Consider the following 14,375-nt stretch of genomic DNA (forward strand, 5'->3'; position numbering starts at 1 on the left):
CATTTTGAGAGTCTTTACTTTCCTGATCCTCTTGAGCAACGTCGATATATGTGGTTATGTGGGAGGACGATATATTAATGTCAGTACCAGTCAGCGTCAGAGACTCAGGCAGAATATTTCCTTAGCCGTGATTCTGATAAGGCTAGGGCTTATTCAGCATGTACAACTCTTTGATCATTCACCCAGGAACTTCAGAATTTCATGGCGAGTTTTTAGGCTTCTTAGCCGCTTTATCCCTAGAAGTAGAATTACAGCACCTCTTTCTATAATGAATCATGTGTACCATGGCATGTCTCCTTCGCAGTTTCGCTTCTTTATACATACGCGATTAAGGCAGTGATTTTGGGAGCTGTGATGCTCTATGTATATATCAAAAACTTTTGATAATAAACGATGTTTTGCAAAAAAATTTCAAATTGTTTTCATGATTTGTGAATATGGTTAATAAATTTATCAGAGTAAATCTTGTTTCATGAAGTATGATGAAATAATCATCTGTTTAAAGAATAAATCGTAAAAATTAAATAATCATAAATATGTTGTCAAAGTTAAGTTGACAAAAATCTCGTTTTGTCAGAGTCATGAGATGCGCGGCCCGTGCAAGGCAACCGGATCCTCTAACCGATGACGAAGAGTTAGATCCGGATGTTCGAAAAGCCCTGCACAGATCCCAACCTGGTCCCTTCAAGGGTGAAGGAGAGCAGTTAGGTGAAGTAGTGGAAAAGTGGATTGAGGCAATAGAGGAATACTTTGGTGTAACTGGCTACAATGAGAGAAGCAAGATGGCTCTCGCCAGGTTAAAGATTGTGGAAACGGCCAGGGTCGCTTGGAGGAATCACTACGAGACTACCGTCTTGACCGGAATACCCAGACCTGGACCGATCTTAAAGCTTACCTCAGAAAGAGGTTTTGTCCTCCGGGCTTCCTTGAAACTAAAATGAATGAGTTCTTGGAACTAAAGCACGATAGCCGAACAATTGAAGAGTACCATCAAGCTTTTGCCCTTCTCCTCAAATATTCCCCGCAATTGGATGAAGAGCAGCTGATGGCCAGATTGATTCGAGGAATGAACGAGTCATTGGACACCTTAGTAAAGAATGCCAAACCTGTCTCAATGGCCGAAGCAGTAAGAATGGCAAAAGACTTTGCCAAAGCCTTTGTTGTTAAGGTCCCGCCGCCAAAGCCTACACCCTCTAACTTTAAAAGATTCCAAACCCCAGGAAGTACTTCAAACTTTCCTCCCCGAAGGAGGCAGTAAGGCCCAATTCAAAATCAGGATACTGGGAGATTCAGAAGTGAAGGAAGACCCTTCCCACAGAACACTTTCTCAGGAGCCCCACCTCTTTCAAGAATTCAGAGGGATGAGCTCAAAAGTGAGAACCGGTGTTTTGAATGCCAGGGTTTTGGTCACCAACTGAAAGACTGCCCGCCGACTCCTGCCATGTCAAGGACCGAGAAGTGTAGAGACCAACCCCTTCCTATCAATCAAATCAGGGGAGCAGTTAGGTGAAGTAGTGGAAAAGTGGATTGAGGCAATGGAGGAATACTTTGGTGTAACTGGCTACAATAAGAGAAGCAAGATGGCTCTCGCCAGGTTAAAGATTGTGGAAATGGCCACGATCGCTTGGAGGAATCACTACGAGACTAACCGTCTCGACCGGAATACCCAGACCTGGACCGATCTTAAAGCTTACCTCAGAAGAAAGAGGTTTTGTCCTCCGGGCTTCCTTGAAACTAAAATGAATGAGTTCTTGGAACTAAAGCAGGATAGCCGAACAATTGAAGAGTACCATCAAGCTTTTGCCCTTCTCCTCAAATATTCCCCGCAATTGGATGAAGAGCAGCTGATGGCCAGATTGATTCGAGGAATGAACGAGTCATTGGACACCTTAGTAAAGAATGCCAAACCTGTCTCAATGGCCGAAGCAGTAAGAATGGCAAAAGACTTTGCCAAAGCCTTTGTTGTTAAGGTCCCGCCGCCAAAGCCTACACCCTCTAACTTTAAAAGATTCCAAACCCCAGGAAGTACTTCAAACTTTCCTCCCCGAAGGAGGCAGTAAGGCCCAATTCAAAATCAGGATACTGGGAGATTCAGAAGTGAAGAAAGACCCTTCCCACATAACACTTTCTCAGGAGCCCCACCTCTTTCAAGAATTCAGAGGGATGAGCTCAAAAGTGAGAACCGGTGTTTTGAATGCCAGGGTTTTGGTCACCAGCTGAAAGACTGCCCGCCAACTCCTGCCATGTCAAGGACCGAGAAGTGTAGAGACCAACCCCTTCCTATCAATCAAATCAGGGTCCCCTTGACTCCTGCCATGTCAAGGGGATGTCAAAGGGGCAAGGAAGTCAAGGACCGAGAGTGCAGAGACCAACCCCTTCCTATCAGTCAAATCAGGGTCCATCATCTCATCAAAATCAAGGCAATCCCAAGAGAACTCCAGCTCAGCCATCTGCCTCTGTCCAGAGTAGCCTCATAACTCCTTCCCAGAACTGGGGCAACCAAAGAGAAAGAGTTCAGCCTCTCAGACTGCAGTAGCCAGAGCAGTCACAATAGCAGAAGTAGTGGAAGAAGAAAGAGGACAGATTTATGCAGCAATTGAAAACCAAGGGCCAAACCATCAATTCTCCGTCATTCATACTCCAGCTGAGTATCAGGGTAAGCCTTTTAAGCTTTTGATTGATTCATGCAGTACTCATTCTTTCATTTCCCCTGGATGCTTGCGTAAGCTAGTCTTAGATCTGAATTCAAGGAAACCTATGCAAGTTGAATTGGCAAGTGGGAAGATTCTTTTCACTCACCTTGAGACAGATCGTATTCAGTTCAATCTAGATGGGAATTTAACTGACTGTCAGTTCAATCTAGATGGGATGCTTGCGTAAGCTAGTCTTAGATCTAAATTCAAGGAAACCTATGCAAGTTGAATTGGCAAGTGGGAAGATTCTTTTCACCTTGAGACAGATCGTATTCAGTTCAATCTAGATGGGAATTTAACTGACTGTCAGTTCAGAGTTATACCTTTGGGAGTTTTTGACAGGATCCTTGGAATGGATTGGCTCCATAAAAATCAAGCTGACATTCATTGTCATAATGGAACCATTTCCTTCCGTGACCTCCACGGAAGGAAATGTATTGGCTCCATAAAAATCAAGCTGACATTCATTGTCATAATGGAACCATTTCCTTCCGTGACCTCCATAAAAATCAAGCTGACATTCATTGTCATAATGGAACCATTTCCTTCCGTGACCTCCACGGAAATAAAGTTCAAGGAACCGGAATTTCAGGATCCCCTAGTAAAGGCTTCTAAGTTACTAAAAGGACTTAGAAAGAAGCAGCTCATTTATGATGTCAAAATGAATCCAGTAGACTCAAAGTTAAAAGCTAAAGAACCTGAATGGTTAAGTGATTATTATGATTTATTCCCAGCAGAATTAACAGAGATGCCTCCAATTCGGGAAGTAGATCATGTGATAGAATTGACCCCCGGAGCTCAGCCAGTAGCCCTGCACACGTACAAAATGCCAGTTCTTGAAGCCATCAAACTCAAGGAACAGCTTAGACAACTGTTAGAACAAGGGTTTGTAAGACCCAGTGTTTTACCTTGGGGTGCGTCAGTTCTCTTTCAGAAAAAGAAAGATGGAATGCTAAGACTCTATGTGGACTACAGAGGTCTCAATCAAGGTAGACAACTGTTAGAACAAGGGTTTGTAAGACCCAGTGTTTCACCTTGGGGTGCGCCAGTTCTCTTTCAGAAAAAGAAAGATGGAACGCTAAGACTCTGTGTGGACTACAGAGGTCTCAATCAACTGACAGTTAAGAATAAGTATCCTATCCCTAGAATTGATGAGCTTTAAGATAGGCTAAGTGGAGCCCGGATCTTCACAAAGATAGATCAGGGTATTATCAGATTTGGATTAATGAGCAAGATATCCCGAAGACAGCCCATCAATTCCCGGTATGGGCATTATGAATTCACTGACATGCCGTTTGGATTGACAAATGCCCCAGCTACATTCAATCGATTAATGCAGGACATTCTCAGAGAATACTTGCATGATTTTGTTCTTGTTTTCTTTGATGATATTCTGATTTACTCAAAGAATGCAGCTAACCATGAAGCTCATGTCAGAAGAGTTCTTGAGATCCTAAGGAAGCACCAACTCTTTGCAAAAAAGAGCAAATGCACTTTCTCTGCTGACCATGTTGAATACTTGGGCTTTCTGGTATCCAAAGATGGATTTTCTCCAAATTCCACTGAAGTCCAAGCAGTCGTAGATTGGCCTGAACCAAAGACAGTGAAAGAAGTCAGAAGATTCTTGGGATTCACTGGTTGTTGGTATAGAATTTTTATACCAAAGTATGCTCTCATAGCTTTCCCCCTGACTAATCTTCTCAAGAAGAATACCTCGTTTCAATGGTCTACCAGGTGCCAGAGTGCTTTTGATAAGCTGAAGACCGCCTTGGTAACCAATCCCGTTCTAAAGCTTCCAGATTTCTCTCTACCCTTTGAGGTAGTAAGTAACTAATGCTAGTGGTTTTGCCCTGGGAGATGCACTCATGTAGGAAGGTCATGCAGTGGCCTATGAATCCCGAAAACTCAGAACGCATGAGAGGAATTATGCTGTCCACGACCTGGAACTGTCCTAAAGTTGTGGAGACATTACCTACTGGGTCAAAGATTCACTTTGATGGACAGATCATCAGAGCTTAAAGTGGATCTTCACTCAGAAGGATCTCAACATGCGCCAAAGAAGGTGGATGCAAACCCTGTAGAAATTTGATTTTGAAATCAAGTACCGCCCAGGTAAAGAAAATGTGGTAGCAGATGCCCTCAGCAAAAAAGCCTCCTTGCTTACAATTACTGTAGTGTCAAATCCTTTGATTATTGAAGCAAGTAAGAAGATCATGCAGGATAGATTCTTTGGCCCTATTGCTACCCTACTTATGCAGGAAAGCAAAACTCCACAGGAGTTGAACCCAGTTCAAGGGTACAGCCTGGATGATGGAATTATGTATTATAATCGCAGACTATGCATTCCTAATGATGAGGGAACTAAGGTTCAAATTTTGAATGAAGCCCATGACAGCGTTATTTGCAGGACATCCAGGTTTCATCAAAACCTACATGTCTGTAAAGAAAAGCTTCTTTTGGCCTGGTCTAAAAAAGGATGTGCTTAATCATATACGTGAATGTCTGACCTGTCAGAAAGTCAAGGCCGAGAGAGTAAAAATGCTTGGGAAGTTAAATCCATTAGACATCCCCGAGATGAAGTGGGAATACATCAGTATGGATTTTATTGCGGGATTACCCTCATTGCAATCAGGTTACAACTCCATCTTCGTGGTAGTTGATAGACTAACCAAAGTTGCCCATCTGATTCCAGTAAAAGAAACCTACACCGTAGTGGATGTGGCCAGAGTGTTCCTCAAGGAAATCTTCAGATTGCATGGCCTACCCAGAAGAATAGTAAGTGATCGAGATCCCAAATTCACGTCAAGATTCTGGACTTCATTTTTTGAAGCAGTAGGAACTTTCTTAGATCTCAACACAGCTTACCACCCCAAGACCGATAGTCAAACTGAAAGGGTGAACCAAGTAATCGCAGATATACTTTGGTCATGCTATGGATGGCAGGGAACCCAAGAAGTGGCTAAGCTATCTGCACCTAGTCGAGTTCGCATACAATGCTTCTTATCACAGAAGTATTGGGATGAGCCCTTTCAAAGCTTTGTATGGACCCATTGATTAGGGTCGAGATGTCCAGACAGATGCTTAATGTCATGGAGCAGCAAATGCAGTCAATTCGCAAAGATATAAAAGCTGCCCAGGATAGACAAGCAGAATGCAGATAAGAAGAGGTTAGACAGAAAATTCAAAGAAGCAAATATGGTCTTCATTCGAGTACGCCCCAAAAGAAGTTCTCTATCTCTTGGGAAGTACAAGAAGTTATCCCCCAGATATTGTGGACCATATCTGATTACAAAGAAAGTCCGTGACTTAGCCTATGAGCTTCTTCTGCCTCCTCATCTCACTCATCTCAAAGTACATAATGTATTTCATGTCAGCCTTCTTAAAAAGTATATACCAAGCCCAAATCATGTGCTTGATGATGATGAAATCTTAACTTCTTCAACCCAAGGGCAGATGGAACTCCAACCTGAAGAAATCCTTGATGTTCGAGAAAAGGTTCTCAGGAACAGAATTCTGAGAGAATTATTGGTCAAATGGAAGTTCTATCCTTTTGAAGATGCCACGTGGGAGAAAGAAGCCGAACTGTTACGAGATTACCCGCGATGAGGACATCTCGCATTTTTCAAGTGGGAGAGAATGTAAGATTCCTCCCCAGCCTCTCAAAATGTCCAGTATCTTCCCCTGTAATCAAATCCCTCTTCAGATATATAAAAGATCTTGTTTTTACCTATTTTGGCTTAGAGAGAGAAAATATTCTAGAGAGAGATTATTCAGATTTTAGATATTTTTGGATGGAAAAATATATCTTCTTATTAAAATAAATTCCCCCAAAACAGAAGTTCAAAAAGATTTTCAGAAGGTACATTAGAAATTAATTATAATCTGTTCAAAAGGCCTTATCCTAGGGGTCCAAATTTTTTGAAAATTCTAAATTAAGGTTTTGAGGGGCCATTCAGATTCATCCAAATGTGTGGAGGAGATAAATAGAAGAAATAAAGAAAATCCCCCCAAAAATGAGTAAATACTCACATAAGATGAAGAGTGGACTAAGGACCAAAGGAAATACTAAAAAAATGAATTTTTGACACCTCAGAGTGGGGATTCCCCCTCATGGAGGTGCCTATTTCACATGTATAGTGGAGTTTTAAATTCCCAAAAATTGAGATATTTCATCTCTCCTCTCTCCTAATTCAAGTCTAGTTCCAAAAAGTAAGCTAAACTGACCCAAAAATGGTCAAAAATTGACCAAACTGATTTGGAAAATTCTAGAATCAGTTTGCTTGGTTAGAAGCTCACTTTTTCCTATAAATAGAAGCATCCCCCTTTGTTGAAGCTTAATAGTGTTTTATGCATTGTTACTCTACTCCTCCCTAGAGCCAAAAACTGTGAATTTATTAATAATTCATTAGTTTTTGACCATTCCCTCTTCTAAAGAATTGGTGGCCACTCTTGTTGCAAACAAGAGTAGATTCCTCAAACCATCAAGCCAAAGGAAAGCTCCCAGAAATTCATGTAAGTTAGAAATACTACTTTTTCTTTATTCTTTTATTGGTTTTCTAACTTTTGTTATCTTTAAAATGATAAATCGATGCCATGCCTTGTTGGAAAGGCTTTCCCCCTCTCTTCATTCTTAAATTCAGCCTTTCTTTATTCTAGTTAAGTAATCAAATTGTTAGAATTAAACTTTTCATATTGTTTCTCTTTTAAAAGTAGAATTTGATTAGTTTAGAATGCTTTAAAACATTTGATTAGTTTAGAATGCTTTAAAACATTTGGGGATAATTTTTAAGTAATTTAAGGTTAGAAAAATTAAAAAATGGTCAACCATACAAAGGAGATTATGGCAAAATTTTCTTAAATTTTGTGAAATAAGTTTTATGTTTTATTATTCAAAAAGAGTAATCCCCATCGTTTGTGTATTCTAAAAGTGTTATTTTCATTCTAGGTATAGAAAAATGCATAGTAGAAATATTTTTATAAAAGTGTTATTTCCATTAAAATTAAATTCTATGCATAGAAAGATGCATATTGATTATTTTTTTATTATAAAAGAGTGATTTTCATTAGATTTAAATTCTATGCATAGAAAGATGCATATTGATTATTTTTTTATTATAAAAGAGTGATTTTCATCAGATTTAAATTCTATGCATAGAAAGATGCATATTGATTATTATTTTTATTATAAAAGAGTGATTTTCATCATATTTAAATTCTATGCATAGAAAGATGCATATTGATTTTTTTTTAAATTATAAAAGAGTGATTTTCATTAGATTTAAATTCTATGCATAGAAAGATGCATATTGATTATTTTTTTATTATAAAAGAGTGATTTTCAGTAGACTTAACTTCTATGCATAGAAAGATGCATATTGATTTTTTTAATTATAAAAGAGTGATTTTTATTAGATTTAAATTCTATGCATAGAAAGATGCATATTGATTATTTTTTTATTATAAAAGAGTGATTTTCATTGGATTTAAATTCTATGCATAGAAAGATGCATATTGATTATTATTTTTAATTATAAAAGAGTGATTTTAATTAGATTTAAATTCTATACATAGAAAGATGTATATTGGATTTTTTTTAATTATAAAAGTGTTACTTTCATCAATATTGATTTTTATGCATAAAATGATGCATAAAAGAATTTTTTTTATTATAAAAGTGTTACTTTCACCAATATCAATTCTACCCATATTTCCCAATAATGCTCAAATTTTAAAGTGTTACTTTCACCAATATCAATTCTATCCATATTTCCCAATAATGCTCAAATTTTCACTTTTGATAAATATTCATAAATTGAATTATACTAAAATTTTCTCTTTTGTGCATTTAATTTCTTGGATCTCAAATATCATGGGAATTCCTCTTTTTACATTTAATTGATTGAATTCTAAATGTCATGGGAATTCCTCTTTTATCATCAAATAAATTTATCTAAAATTTATCTTTTCTTTAATAAAAATATCCATTAATTCAATATGCCAAGAATTCCACTTTTACTATTTAAATGATTGAATTCCAAATGTCATGGAAATTCCTCTTTTATCATTTAAATATTTCTAATGCATAAAATAAATTTATCTAAAATTTCTCTTTGAATTTTAATAAAAATATCCATTAATTCAATATGCTAAGAATTCCACTTTTCCCATTGAAATGATTGAATTCCAAAATTACACTTTACCTCTTGTTTTTGCTTGCTTCTCTATCTTAGAAGAAGCCCCCAAGCAATCAATTGGTTAGTGTTGAGAGGAAAGCTTCAAGGAAGGTTGAAGAGAGAGAGAAGCTCCAATCTCTCCAAAATGTAGAGGATTTTTAAATGATAATAGAAAATATCAATATTTTAATGTAATACTGGCATGGTATAGTTCACAAATGAGAATACAAAAGAATGAGGGTCTATTTATAGGTGAGGGAGGCCACTAACTGAGTCCAACTAAGTTCTAAAATTTTCCAGCTTCAATTTGGCTGAATTTGGACAAGATTTGGATCAATTTGGCTCCCTTTTTTATTTGGTTTGATCCAGGAGAGAGGAGAGATAAAAATATCAGAATTTTTATGAATTTAAAACTCATCCACATGTGTGAAATAGGAGCCTCCTTAAAGTCTCTCCCCCTCCTTACCAAGGTGTCAAAAATGTTTCATTATACCAAAATATCTCATTTTTTTAGTAATATCTCATAGTTTTTAACTAATAAACCTTGTACTCAGTCAACTCTTCATCTTATGTGAGCATTTACTCATTTTTCGATATTTTCTTTTATTCTTTAGATTTATCTCATCCCCACACTTGGATTAATCCAATTGGTCCATAGGAACCTTACCATAATCTAGAAATTTCTGAAAATCTTGACCCTTAGGCTAAGGTCCTTTATACACATTTTCAATTAATTCCAAATGCACATTGGAAAGTTCTTTTTGAAATTCTGTTTCAAGGGAAACCATTTTAGACACTAGGAGGATTTTTATATCCAAAAATATCTCGAATTTGGATTACCTCTCTCTAGACATTTTGGATTACCTCTCTAGACATTTTCTCTCTCCAAGTCAAAACAGGGTAAAACAAGATCTTTCTTTTATTCCAGAGAGGGGAATAATTTCAAGAACAGAAGGGGAGGTTCTTACACCTTTACACCTCAAAAGCTGGAGGGAGGAATCTTACAATTCTGGCATGACCTCACCCACGTTCTCCTAGTATTCCCCGCTAAGTTCTAATTCCCACACAGCTCAACATCTTCTGATGGCTCTTAGCCTGTGGTGGTAGAACTGGTGGTGGCAAGGGCGAAGCGTCTTGTACCTGGAACATCCCCCTAGGTAAGTAGGAAAAGTTGGATTGTCCAGCAGTGGCAGTGATTTGCATGGGTGGTGCTGGCAAAGCCAATGGGGCTCTATTTGTTGGTAGTGGTGCCACATTTTGAAACCTTGGAAATCTACACATTGACGTGTCATGATTTTCCAATTTTACATAGTGCGCACAATAAAGTAATGGTCTTACCCTTAACTGTGGACATTCGGTGGTGGTATGATTTAGTTTGCACATGGAGCACCACACCAATTCCCTGCGGGGGTAAAGGTGACTATGCCCATGCCCCGACGTCTCTCTTCCTTCCCTGACCTTTAATTTTTCTAATATGGCATTGTTGAGCTCCATTCACAGTCATATGTCCGCGACTTGCTTACTTTGAGTTCCAACTTCTTGGTGACTCGAGACACGTGAAGTCGTGGTTGCTCTGCAGATGTTTTAACATCTTCGGGTTGTGGCAATTCTAACATATTATCTTCATATTCTATTGCCAATTTGCAGCATGCATCAAGAGTAGCTGGCCAGGCTAGTACCAGGTAATCATGCATTTTATGGTCTCTAACCCCTCTCCTCAACAAACAAGGTAATAATTGATCATCTGTCAATCTTTCCCGAAATTTGCATCTTAAATTTAAGTGCTTTAGTGAGAGACATAGTCTCTCATCGACTCATCTTCCTTTTGTTTGATGTTATGTAGTTGTGCCACATGGCTCCATCTGTCACCACTGTGGGCAAAACTGGGCACAAAAACATTCTTTAACCTTATGAAGTTAACCTTGTCCTCAGGCTTAAGGGTTAGGAACCACTAATGAGCTTTTTCCTCTAAGGTCAGCGAGAAGGCATGTATCATGGTCACATCACTGACCAGTTCGCAAGTTTCACATATAGATTCAAAAATCTCTACATGTTGGATAGGATCCCATCCCCATAGAACTTTTGGACAAGTTTTGAAATGATATGGGGTTTCATTTGGGAAGGTTGGGGTTCTAGAGTAGAGCCTAGTTCCCTGACCATCCCCCTACCCATCTCTGCTGCCATATTTAACAAGTCTGCCCTTGTGGCCACAGTAAGGTCCATGGCTGGATCGTTTCCAGGCCTCTGGGGAATTGCTCCCCCCCTTCCTAGACCTTGTCCCCTACCTATATTGGCCCTTCTAGGTATCTCGGGTTCATGGACTAGTCTAGTTGTGGTACCCTGGTGGAATTCCTTGTTAGTCACCTCTGTGCATCTTTGTGTAATTAAGAGCTCCATGTCTTGTAAGAATGTAGGGTGATTGATCATTAGCTCAATATCCTTCTTGGTATAGAGTCAGTCCTCTACTTCTATAGCCAAGTTAGCTATGTTACCCTCTTCTTCTCTGGTTGTAAACCCTTCCTCCATTTTGGATTCCTCGTTGATGGGTTCCAAGTTCGGACTTTCTCCATCACTTCTACCTGTAGAAATTTCAGGTTCTTTTCCTCGTGATTGGAGTGGTTTAACACTTCTCGTCTCCTTTCTCTTAGCTCTTGCCCTATGAGTATCAAGCTCTTGTTTCCTTAAGCTCAATTCTCAGAGTTGTTGTTTTACCTCACTTTGTTGGAGGTCCAATTCCACTTCCTTAGTGGTGGGAAAGAATATTTGACCCGTCCTAGCTGCACTTTCCATATCTCGTCTAATTCGAGGGGTGTCAGTATTTGATAGCCTAGAATTCAACACTTGGAATGGCACTTCTTGTCTTGGATCGAGTCCAGCGCTAGTTGACGGGGCCCATGCCCGCCCGCAGATTGTGCTTCTTCATCATGACTAGTTTGGAGACCGAAAAATCCCCGGGCGATATCAATGATCCCACTGGACTTGGTTGGGGAGTGTGGTTTATCTTCTTCCCCAAACCCAGCGTATCTCAGCCCTTCTTCCATGGATTCTTCACTACTCGTTTCCGCAGTGGTCAGGTTTCTCAAAACACTCAAGTGTGTGCTTAAGGAATGTCATGATCCCACACTTCTTTGGTAGGAAGTTCCTGGATGATTTGATGCACTATCGTCAGGCGTAAGATCGTCTCCGATGAGTTTTCTAGATCTTAAGTGCATGTATGTACAATTTGATAAGCTATTAATCAGCCCAAATGGAATCAATTTATGATTCTATTGCTTTGTTCAGGAGGCGTGAATTAGCAGAGAATGTTTTATGTCGTGAAATAGCACGACTCGTTTCACGTCGTGAAACTGCAGGAAAATGGTTCACGTCGTGAATGGTTCTCCTACACATTCACGTGCTCAACAATTTTCCTCCTTAGGGTTAAATTCCTTCTTTTAGTCAAATTCCCTTTCCTTAGCCGGCCCTCACAGCCTTAGTATTGTTCATTCGTCAATTTGGCTTTCACGTGAAATAGCAAGATTTCTTTCATGTCGTGAAACAGTAAGTGTTTCACGCCGTGAACCGCTTCAGAAATGGTTCACACCGTGAAAGTTTACTGCACTTTCACGTGATCCAATTTTTGGTGGGTTGCATTGTGTCAAAGGTGTTAGGATAAGCGTTTCTATTTTTGGAATGTAATCCCGTGATTTCTAATGAAAATCTTGGCACTAATTTCGTGAGCGATTCGCAGCGTGAAACTATAGGGAAATGGTTCACGGCATGAACAACTTTCCTGCACTTTTACATTGAATTTTTTGCATCGGCAATTTGTGGTTTTGGGTGCATAATACTTATCCAAATGATGAAAATTAGATTGTGCCAATGCTAAGGAGTGAAATGCAAGTTCCTGGCCCAATTACTTATGTTTTTTATTTTTATGATTTTTTTTTAAAAAAAAAGAAGAAAACAACACTCAACCTGCTTCTTCACGTTGGTGTTTTTTGTGATGCTAACTTCAAAATTAACAAGAGTAACCAATGAATCCTTTCCTAAACTACTCTCCACAACATTCATCACAACTTCAAAACTATAACTTTTTTTTTCAACCACACATACCTTATCTCTTCATTTCCATACAATGTACTACCAGAATGCAAAGGCAATAATGAATACTATGTAATGGGAGCTGAAACTCAAAGAGTATGGAAGAAACAAAGGTGTTTCCTCGATAGCGACGCCAAAAATGTTATGGACTTCCACACCTCCAAGAGGGAACTCTACACATTCACCTAATGGATGAGCAGTAGAACACAACCATCGTGGGGTACTTTACCAATGCTTCGATCTCGAGTCCCTTGAGGCCTCCAAGCTCGCTTGTCAAGCTCCAAACTCCAAGCTCCACCTCCACACTGTCACTATGGAGTCGCTCACACCATCACATAGACCAATCACACTCTCTCATACAAGAGATTCTGAAAGAATTTGGGATGGCAAACTGCAAGCATGTGTCTATGCCAATGGATGTAAACGTGAAGCTTTTTGCATAGGATTCTTCATCACTTGTTGACATCAGGAAGTACAGGAAATTGTTTGGGGAGTTTGATTTTTCACTAACACTAGACCTGATATCAGCTTCACAATTGGTGTGTTGAGCAGGTTTTCCAACAAGCCATGAGAAAGTCATTGGAAGGAAGGGATGAGGGTACTTAGGTACATTAGAGGTACTCTTGAGTATGGCATCACTTATAGCATGGATGGCACTCTGACAGGTTATTGTGACTCAAATTGGGTAGGAGATTATGATTCTAGGAAATTAGTTTCTAGATATTGTTTTTTGCTTAGTTTCGATGCTTTCTCTTGGACCAACAAAAAGCAACCTACAATGGCACTTTTTTCCAGAAAGGCTGAGTATAAGGTAACTTGCTTTGCTGCATGTGAGGTAGTATGGCTGAGGAGAATCTTGGTTGACATGGGAGTTCAAATCAGGGAGGCTGCAGTCTTGTGATGCGACAATCAGAGTTGCATAGCTATCTCCAAGAACCTTGTGTTTCATGCTCGCAGGAAGCACATTGAGATTGAGTATCATTATGTGTGGGAGCTAATAGAGGATGAGATAGTGGAGCTGGAGTATTGCTCTATAGAGCAAAATTGCATCGACATCTTCACCAAGGCTCTTGGGAAGGACCAGCTCACACGGCATCTTCATCGACTTGGCATTGGGCCAAAACCTAGTTCATCTTCTGGACATTGAGGGGGGGTATTAGTATACACTCAAAGCCCGCCTCTCAGCATGTATCTCACTTTGATATATAATGCACATTTATTAGGCCCCCATTATGAGAAGTAGCCATGGTGCATATGTCTTTAGTGGGAACCCCGGCTTAGATGCTAATGGGGTCATTATTGTGACCATTAATGATGGTTAGGAGATAGTCAGGGGTATGAGCGTTAGCTAGGGCCCAGGCATCACCTCGGCTAAAGGGTCCCAAGGGGGGCTAGCAGTCCCCTCTGGTGGGGGCAGGAGGAATAT

Source organism: Cibotium barometz, chromosome 18, assembly GCF_041138505.1.
Source record: "Cibotium barometz isolate CiBa-2024 chromosome 18, ASM4113850v1, whole genome shotgun sequence".
NCBI classification, from domain to species: Eukaryota; Viridiplantae; Streptophyta; class Polypodiopsida; order Cyatheales; family Cibotiaceae; genus Cibotium; species Cibotium barometz.